Source organism: Lytechinus variegatus, chromosome 17 (genome assembly GCF_018143015.1).
Source record: "Lytechinus variegatus isolate NC3 chromosome 17, Lvar_3.0, whole genome shotgun sequence".
In the NCBI taxonomy this organism is placed as follows: Eukaryota; Metazoa; Echinodermata; class Echinoidea; order Temnopleuroida; family Toxopneustidae; genus Lytechinus; species Lytechinus variegatus.
The window spans coordinates 3,800,991-3,811,848 of NC_054756.1; positions in this window are offsets into that span (position 1 = coordinate 3,800,991).

A 10,858-nucleotide genomic window follows, 5' to 3' on the forward strand; every position below is an offset into this window, starting at 1 on the left:
TGACACAAGTGGTAGTGATGATATTGCAAACGTTTGTGATGGTATGGTGGGAGTAGATGAAGTTTGCTATGGTTATGGTACCTCTGGTGTGATGTTGATGATGTTGTCTGCTTGGACTTTTTTTTTGTTTAATATATATATATATATATATATATATATATATATATATATATATATATATATATATATTCTTCTCGAAGATGGTGATGAACATGATATACTTGAGAAGTATAATACTTGAGAAGTATTATACTTGAGAAGTATAATACTTCTGATCAAAGATGGCACCAGCGTACGCTAACTTGTACATGGCTGTCCTTGAAGAGGATTTTCTCTCCAAATGTAGTCTCAAACCGTCATTGTACATCAGATACATCGACGACATCTTTATGATTTGGCCCCATACCGAGGACTATCTGGCATTGTTTCACAATGCTTTCAATGCCCACAACCCAAACATTCAATTCACCATTGAGAGCTCGAGAGAGAAAATTCACTTCCTGGATGTCAATGTTTCTAAGAATGATGATTCGTTAAGTACTAGTGTATACATCAAACCAACGATTTCTTCTCTTATCTTGAGTATAACTCATTCCATCCATCCCACACAAAGAAATCGATTGTGTACAGCCAACTCCTAAGGTACAAACGTATCACATCAGACCCCAAAGTGTTTGAGGCTGACGCTGCGAACCTCTGTGAACTTTTCATCAGACGAGGCTACCCACCTCGACTTGTCCACCATGCCCTTGCCCAGGTTAGAAATAAATCAAGAGAGGATCTCCTATCTGCAGAACCAAAACAAGGGAATAATGAAAGGATCCCTCTTGTCACTACCATCCCCAGGCCGAAAGGTTTGCCAATACCACAAAGAGGGAATGGTCTGCCAATATCAACCTTGACCCTAAACTCTCAACAGCTATGGGCGATCCTCCCCTTCACTCGCAACGCCAGCCCCCAAACATTAGAAAGCTACTAGTAAGCAGCGAACTGCCCAAGCCTTCGCCCCCTAAAGGCAACAAAAGATGTGGCAAGCCACGATGCCAAGTGTGCACTCACTTAACTACCGACAGCACAGTAAAAATTTCTCAGTCCCTTACTGTCCACCCCCCTAACCACACATGTGACGCACAGAATGTCTTATATTGCATAATGTGTTCCAAATGCCCGGGGGTCTCTTACATTGGTGAAACTAGCACCAAATTTCGCACTAGATTCAATAACCACAAAAGCTCCATCACCAAAAACAAAAAGGACTTTCCTGTGGCCGAACACTTCAACCTCCCTAATCACTCTGTCAAAGATATCAAAGTCTGCATCTTCGGCGGAGGATACAGATCGGCAGAGGAACGGAAATGGGCTGAGCTGAGACATATTGTCAAAAGCCGCACGTTTGAAAACGGCCTCAACAAGGATATGTCTTGGCTCAACCCATTCACATTCTATAGATAACCATTATCTTTCTCCCCTTTGCCTTAATTTCCTTAATTCAGCTTTCATGTTTATTATGATCTCTCTATGCAATGTGCAGCGTGCGCGATCTCAGCTAGACACTCTTATTATTACGAAATCTTTTCATTGTTACAAAACTTAAATCATATTCTTTTATTGTTACGTATATTACGTAACTTACGTCATTAATGATATTTTACCAAAAAGCGCGCAATATACATTAATAACAGCATTTTGCGCACCTAGCAGCAGTTACCCTAGTCCCGCTGAGATCGCGCACGCTTTAATAAAAACAACTGTCATTCAAACTTGTCACAATTCACGAATCTTCCCTGAAGAAGGTAGAGGTCTACCGAAAATTTGGAGAGTTAATAAAAGAACTTAATTGTTGGCATTACAAAAACTGCATTACTCGTGAATTTGTTTCGCATTCCTGATGTCTTTTTATTGCCAATACGTGGAAAACCAAGATACTTCTGATCATGATATACTTCTAATACTCTAGAGTCGATGACTATTAGTATTAGTATTATGAGCGGGTTTTTTTTTTTTTCTTTTCTTCCATTTGCTCGTGGTACGAGATATTACAAATTATTATTTCTATTCCCACATCCCTGAAAACCTAGTTTCGTTTTAAGCTGCATACCACAAGGATAATGTTCCAATTAACTACAAGAATACAGGTAGGTGGCTATATATCACGGTCAAAAAATATAAATACCTTTCCGGCTATATTAAATGTGTTTACTCCTCTCAGTACAGCAATTCGATTTAGTCTCCAGAATTCTTCAATTGATATCAGTAAACACAAATCCTGTTTAATTTGTTGTGCAGGAAATTGTCATGAAAGATAGAATGCAAATATCAATTCCCAAATGTTTGGATTCGCTTCGCCTGACCTTGAATAGCATTCTTTGCGTGTCCTCATTGAGGACACCGTCGGGTCAGGGAGAGTATCAAATCACCTGTGTGGCTATCTTCAGTCTACAATGTACATATTGTTCGGCGTCTTCACTCTTCCTCGGCGCGTGGTTTTGATAGTCTGCAAAATCAGGCACTTTCAGGATTTCATATACTTGTGACGGGGGCCATCTTTGATGTGCACCATCTCCAGTCCGTAAGTAGTTAAGTCTGGGAAGAATTTCTCTTCTCTCCTTGAGTTATTGATTTTATAGGTATATGGTTAAACTGAAGAAGGACTGGTACTAAGATAACTCGTTTTGCAGTTTGAGCTGACAATACACGGAAGACGTCACAATTGACATTTATGCAAACAGAAGTTGGGATTAATAACTCTGGAATGTACAATGAAAGCAACAATTTCCCCCAATGCAAGCAGCCTGCATCCACATCCATGCGTTGGTCTGGGTCGGAAATCTTTGCAAGTGTTTGAATTAAAAGACTAATCTTTCCCGTTTCCTGATTCGATTCTTAAACACGCGAAGGTCAGGTCGCAAATTAGTAAATTGAGCAAAATTTCATTGATTGAGTGACCACGTAAAATAGCTCCAGTCTGTTTTCAAACTTAATTGAAAAGGAATGAAATGATAGGAAATGCCTGTTGTCTACAGTTATCTAGGACACGAAAAGTGCAAAATGAAATAGACTGATATTAGGTTTGAAAGGTAGATAGATTGGGGGGTGGGGGTCACCTTCAAGCAAGGGCTGAGAATTGGCCCCATAAAGTAGTTTACTGGATATGCTGGAAGAACACAATTGAAAGAAAGGAAATGATTACATCCAAACAAAAATAGGCGATAGCAACCGATTTTACCTGCCTAGCTTTGAATATGATTGTTTGTCAAATTTTCTTACACTTTACAAGGAAGACGTTTCACGCTATATTTTATTCAACCCCCCCCCCCCCTTTTTGAGCACCCACACCAACACCATCACCACAACCAAAACAACAACAAATCATACAACGAATGGATGACATACAATGTAGGCCTATACATAGTGTCATTTTCAGACGAGAAGATGGAATATGGAAATGTTTGGAATTTCATTTCGAAAGCGAAGGCATAATTATTTTAGTCATTCTGGTCAGTTCGAATTTTCTTGAGTCAATGTTTGGTCAGCTGACCATGGTCTGAAAATGTTCTTACATCATAACAAGAGCTCCCTAAAAAGAGAGCTCCCATGCGCCTTATTGAAAATTACTTGAATAACAATTGTAATTCCCCATACACATTCAGCAACATTCGATGCATTGACTGATCTGTAGAAGGGGAATAAACTTCTTGAGCTTTACTGGTTAGAATAGAGATTTTGTAGCTTTGAACAAGTCGCCATTTTTAAACTCATAGCCCGGGGTTCCGTGACCTCAGAAGTGAGGTCAACGTGAAATTAGGAAATAAACTGTAATGTATCACTTCGGTATGTGGTGACCTAATACAAGAGGTCGACACCCTTGGGGGAAAGAGTGAGGTATGGAAAGGGGTAAACATCATTGGGTAAGTGATGGGTGGTGGGATGAAGATCGAGGGGTGTAAGGTAGGGAGGTAGAAAGTGATGTACAGGGAAGGAAGGATGGACGGAGAGAAGGGGGACAGAGGAAAGGGAACAGAGATGAGAGAGTTGGAAGAATGAGGGGAGGGAACTGAACGGTTGGAGAAAGGGATGATGAGGATAGGAGGAGGAGAAGGAGGAATAGATGGATAGACGGTAGAATGAAAGTGGGAATCAACAAGGGGAAAGAAATATATGATGGGGAAATGTGATCGTGATGGAGGGGGCATATCCGCCTTTAAAAGAGGTTAAATGGTGAGCAGATAGACGATTAGGAAGAAAGGAGGGGATGGATAATGGGGAGACTGGTTAGTAATTTTTGAAGAGATGGGTAATAAATAAAATAATGCAGGTTCGCGACCATTCGTGAAATGTTCTACCAGGGAGTTGTCCCTGGTTCTACAATATTTTGACATGAAGTGAACATTTTCATTGGCTAACATAGATATATGACTAACTAAAGATTTTGTTTCATTCGGTATACTTCAGTTGTTTCAGAGCCTAATCTCAAATCCTTCCGACTGTGTAAGGGGAATCCGTCCTAATGAGAAGCCGAATTCCCCCTTTGGTCTACTTTGGTTGATCTATTTGTGTTTATAGGCACGATGAAACAATTCCTTATGACATGTCTGTCATCAGATCTTGTCGCTTTGAGTCTCGTTTTTGACTACCAGTCCTTACTGATTCATGCCGATGCTATGTCAATGTCTTCGGGGATGCAGTCCCTGCTTCAACGAGAGGAGTCAACCGACCGGTGAGGAGAGGCTCGTGTAACACAGTCACGCCAACGAAACCGACTCCGGACCGACCGATCTTATGCCATTAGAAATAATGTAATAGATTTGGGCGGTCTGGATGTAGTTTCGCCGATGTGACTGCGGCACGATGATCTGGAAGAAGTTGTAACGTGGTACAATCGGAGAGTGAATATGTTGCCTGATGTACAAAATGAATGGGAAAGTGAGGGTTGGAGATGGGTTGTCAGGTGCGTCAGAACTCGGAAGGGGAGGGGCGTGGTCATCTCCTAGGAAACATGCTTTATTAATTGGCCTATATCACGAGAAAACACATCCAACAGCACGATCAGATAATATCACCGCAATGATCTACAAATGCATCTCGACTTGTTCATCGACGTGGTCGATGACCCTGTCAGGTTAAGGTGTACCATGTCGATGTGAAAAACCTGTGACAAGCGAAAGAGAGGCAAAATTGAAGTCCATTTCGTTTTACAACCTGACACGAGCACCTTGCCAGCATAGTGGGTGCACCGAAATCCTAGCTGTAAAATCTCCTGTATAGGGATCCTAGTTACGAAGGTATTACCTCCATGGTATACCAAGGATATTCAATTTGGTGTTACATCCGTCCGTGTTTAATCAACAACCATTTCATTATAAAGAGGCAGATTAATATAATGTGATTTAATTTAATTGTTGGGGGGGGGTTGAAGAGAAAATGTCAAGGAATGGAGTTGGTTACATGAACAGCTTGTATTCTTTTAATAAACTGATCGGTGATCAACTAGATCGACATTGTGTAGGCCTATACTGGACGCACGGTGAGCAGGGGCAAAAGTGGGCGTGGCACTTTTCGATCCAGTTTTACTTGCCGGCATCTCGTCGTGTTGGATCATGGTTGGATTGTGGCAGGATCCATGGGGTCATTGGTCATTTAATATTGAAGGATCCACGAACCCATCGTGGATGTAGAAAAAAAAACCTAGACCTATACCAGATATACTGCGTCGTGGCTTCAATGATAAAATACCAAGGCCTCCGTGGTCGCATCGTCTCATTTCCAAAAACGAAGCGAACTCTTTAGGAGGCGAAATAGACTGATTTATCAATGCAATTAATATAGACACATTTATGTTCTAAATCAGAATATTTTCCTATCATTTTCTTTACTTGTGTTCATTTGGGATGGACGAGAGAAGTCTTACAGAGGTGCAAGATTTTAGTTGACTTGGGATCAACTGGGTCTCATTTCTCAGGTGGTCATGCCTGAGGGCTCGATCCCTGCCAAGATGGAGGGACTGATACGGAGGGGTGGTCATACGGGCTTGACCTGGCCATGGCTCCGAGACGGTTCATTGAAACCTTTGCCTCTCCTCCAGCCCCTCTTCCGGCCCTCCTCCATAGTCTACCACTACCCCAGAGTTCTAAGATGCCATGGGGGGGGGGGGTGTTGACTTTGTTAACGAATTATGTATCGGGTTCAATAAAGACAAGTCTATCCTTTTACCTGAAAGCACATATCTCCCTATGTTAATTCCATAATCACATTACAAAATCACCACAGTTATGATACTTTTGATGAGACGTATTTGATGGGATACCCGCCCCCACTAAAAAACCCCATAATTTTCCTTTTCTAGACTTCATATTTCTTGCTGAGATGAGCTTTTTTATCCTCATGAAAAGGGGGAATGATCAATATGTACATCAAGGCCTATATATGAAACGCAAAGAAATGTTGCTGGTGATAATGGCCTTTCTCCGTGATTAGGTCACGAACACGGATTTGTGTGTCGCTATGCGACCACCTACAATCAAACCATAATCATACCTTGTTAATCTTCGGGAATCGCATCAACTTATCAAAATGTTTATCAACCCCACACGCGTGTGTCTGGAATGTCTTCATTTTCCGCATCATTCAACATTTTCTACACTAGTCTCCGTTCAAGGGCATTTTACAGACATCACATCCATTCATTTCCCTTGCCCAAGGTGCCTATAAGGGTCACGAGTAAGTAACTGCGAGACATGGGGTCAATTTAGTTGACAATTTTAATTTTTTTTTGCAATGGTTTTTGCTATATCCATAATTCACTCATATGTTATCATCACCCGAGAAATACATGTATGAGCAATGAAACCAGGGATATGCAACAACCCTGATGAAACCTTTAACATTGAAAATGGAGTCATTGGCAGGAGCCACTGGTGTGACCTTTGACCTTTCGGTTTTCTTACCTTACCACATTCATGACACGTATGTGACCTCTGACCCGCAGCGCCCCAATACCTCCGGAGTAAAAACATAGGCAGCATTGTGACGAATTAATCCTCTCCGTCTGTTACGAAGAGATTGAAAGATGAGAGGAGAGAGGGAGGAGAAGGGATGAAAGTGAGCGAAGAGAGAGAGAGAGGGGGGGGGGGGGCGGGAGAGAAGGGGGAAGGAAAGAGAAGAGGATGGCACTGTCAGCTATAGAATATACATGTAATGTGTAGCGAGGAAGACAATTCTGACAATTTATTTTTATAAAATTCGGCACCAAAATCTAAAGATCTCCTAATGTTCGCAAGCATTCGCCAGTATCTTAGGGGAAGGGGTCGGGGGCGTCGTAAATTCGGCAACACCAAACATTCCAGATAAAATGTCCTGTGACCTTTTTGCAGTGGATGTGTAGAACCAATTGTTGAAGTCGATTTCAGGGCTGTTATAAAGCATTATCAGATGGAAATACCATCTCGTTTTCAATTGCGTCATTGGGTAAGAGAGCCAATGGTTAAACCACCTGAATATCTTTTGATTGATATTACTTGGTCTGTATTTGAAATGAAAATGATTTCTCTTAAGGGCACTTTTACACGCACGGCACATTGCGGTTTCTTCACGGGGGTCAATTTGGGGGCAAGTGAATTCGATAGTCTCATGAAGCTAATGGGCCTTCTACTACTTTCACCTCTAGTTTTCCAAATGTTCAAGTTCCCATTTTATTTCTTCAAAATAGAAGAGATATTGTACTCATGCAATAAATTTTAGTTCATATTTTCTACCATGCTTGACAACTTGCGTAGCATCCATAATGGTCATCAAAAAGCATCAGGGGGGGGGGTGAACTTTAAAAATGCGAGCGAGCAGAGTAAACGAGTTTAGTCGGGGATTGATACCTTCAGATGGGGGGGCAGTCGCCCTCTAAAAAATGTGAGTGAGGAGATCGAACGAGTGATCAGAGAATGGTCAGAGAGTAAAAGCATGGGGGCAGTCGTCCTTTTAAAAAGGCGAGCGAGTAGAGTGAACGAGTGAGGCAGGTGATGGATCTTCTCGACTAGAGCTCCAGGGGACCCTTGAAAAATAGTTGCAAACACCACCCCAGAAATAAAATGGAACTTATTGTCAACCTATCTCAGGAGGGCGCTTTTATGCGTTTGATTGTTTGGATTCTAAAATCTAAGATATCTTTTACAGGTGCTCCTCTTGTGACATTACGTTAATTCAACCTTTCTCAGGAGAGTGCAAGGGGAAAGGAAAAACTTCTAAACAAACTTATGTCCAGGAGGAAGAACCAAGTTCTTTTAAACGATCACAAAAAGGGAAAAGGAATGCAGCAATTATCAAATGATTATGTTTTAATTCTATATACGGGACTGCAGTTTATAATGCCACAGCGATCACACCAAAGAAAGCGACTAAAAAATCAAGCGATGGTATTTAATCGCTTTAGTTGGTGTGACTCTACACCTGTAGCATACACTATTATATAATTGACAATAGTAGAATAATAGGGCATATTTCAAAAACTTTTTTATCCACGTGAACGTATGCCAAAACATGATAATATAACAAATTATTTATTCAAATTTGTTATTTTTTAGTGGATTTTTGCCCCACATAACAGAATAAATATTTCCTATCACACCTGACAATGAAATAGTGAATGATACCAATCCTTGATCTTTCCTTTAATTCTATTGATTTTGTTTCTGCCACCGTGCATTCAAACGAAATAATGACATCGAATTGGACAACTGTGGAAATTGGTCTTCCCCACTTTCACCCCTCTACACCAATCTCTTTTCAAGTTCAAGTCAAAGTACTTTCCTGACCGGAACTCTTGATTACAATCCATCCCTTTCTCTCCATAGACCCCACTTTTTTCTCCACCCCAGGTGAAGAATGGAGATCGAATTGAATTTGTTAGTGAATTTGGTCTCGAATAAGGGATGGGTTTATGGCCCGCCACTTTAGGGCTCGCGTGGCAAAAATAACCTGTCAAAATGCGTTACTTTCCACCGATTTCCTGGCTCGAAAATTCCATCACATCTAGTCTCCTGAGCCGAACCCGACGAGGGTTGATCTCTCTTGTAATAAATGGTTTGGTAATGTGGACCGTGCCATGGCTGGGCAAAATATGTGTTCCGAAAATTAAGGTTACTTGTAAAAGGGAAATATGAGCTGTGAAAGGGACCCACTACGACATGATATACCCAATTTTTTTTTTTGCATCGAAAAGTCATATGATATATGAATTCGTGATATTTAGGCACACATTGCCAAAAACTTGATGCCCTTTATGTTTCCTTGAATAAGTATATAGGGTTCTGAAGAATTGTAAACATGGATGAATTATCCCCACTCTTTACCGTAACCATGGTAACCATGGGAAAAATGAAGGGATAAACGAGAGGAGCTATCTGGAAAAAATCTTGTTATAGGTTAAGAGACAGGTGGTGTGTTCAGTTCTCTCTATGCATATAGATCGATTAGTGTTTATAATCACTAGGAGCCCAAACCCCCATCCATGAAAGACGTTGTCATAACAAGTGCAACAACAACACCAAATTACACATTTTAGTTACACCACACCCAATGCTTCTGGAAAGAGAACATAAATAGTGAATATGGTGAAGAAGAAAATTAGGAAGAGATCTGGGGAACTCTTTTCTGTCCGGAATTGCACTTTTGGCAACCCACCTTCACCTGCGATTGACTGCCAAACCAGACCTCAATGATTTCCCTACCAAAATATTTTCTTCCTATTGACCGCATAATATTCTATATGGAGCTTCGTTTAGGTGGGGATATCCGTTGAATTTCGATGGAATTCTTTTCTTCACTCGGAAACGATTGTTTTCTTGCTGCGGCCGAAGATCTCTGATCTATCATGTCTATATAACTTCAAGAACATGACTGACTTCGGAAGGAAAGGTTTTGCTACGGAATGCCACATGTGTTAATACATGATACAACCATTGAGCTACTAGTGAAGTCATTATATCGTATAGCAGGTGGCACTCCATAAACAGCTCTGTGGCAGGTGAATTATAAAAACATCAAACGTTGAAGACCTGGTTGTGAGAATAACCTAAGATATTATTATATTCGCAATGCTATTTCGTATAATTACTCATTTTATTCTCGATATAATATACCCAAAATGATTCTCCTGGAAGAAAATAAAGAATATAAAAATACAGCCCTGCGTATAAATGTTAATTGTCATTATTAATCAAGAGATGTTAAAACTGAACTACCGTGACTGTGTAGAGATAAACCAAACATTCATCTTTTAGGGTCTATAGGGAAGAATGTTTATGAGCAAACTTGAAAACTCTCAACTTTTATACACTCGCTATGAAAGTTTATAGCATGCCCTTTGGAAACGGCAAATGAAAGTTGATTTGAACTTTGAAAGTTTAGACGGTTGTAAGTTGACGAGTGATGCGTCACGTTGATGAACGAGGCTTCTGTAGACTTTCTGCTGGGGCAGGTGGGCGTGTCTCTTACTACCGAGGGGGCGTGGCATAGTGCTCTCGATCTCCCTCCTCTGCTTCTTCTTCTTCTCCTTCTTCTTCTTCTTCTTATCCTTCTTCTTCTCCTTCTCCTTCTTTATCTTCTCCAAAATAAAATTGTTATTGTTTGATTGTAAATAAAGTTTCATTTTGAAAAGTCAAAAAAGTCTTTTTCTTCTCCTCCTTCTTCTTCTTCTTCTTCTTCTCCTTCTTCTTATTATTCTTCTTCTTCTTCTCCTCCTTTTTCTTCTTCTTCTTTTTTTCTTCTTCTTCTTTTTCTTTTCTACAATTTCTTCTTCTTTGTCTCAATCATCATCACCATCCCCTTCTTTTCACTCCATTTCTCCTCCTCAAAACTTCTTCCTTTTCTC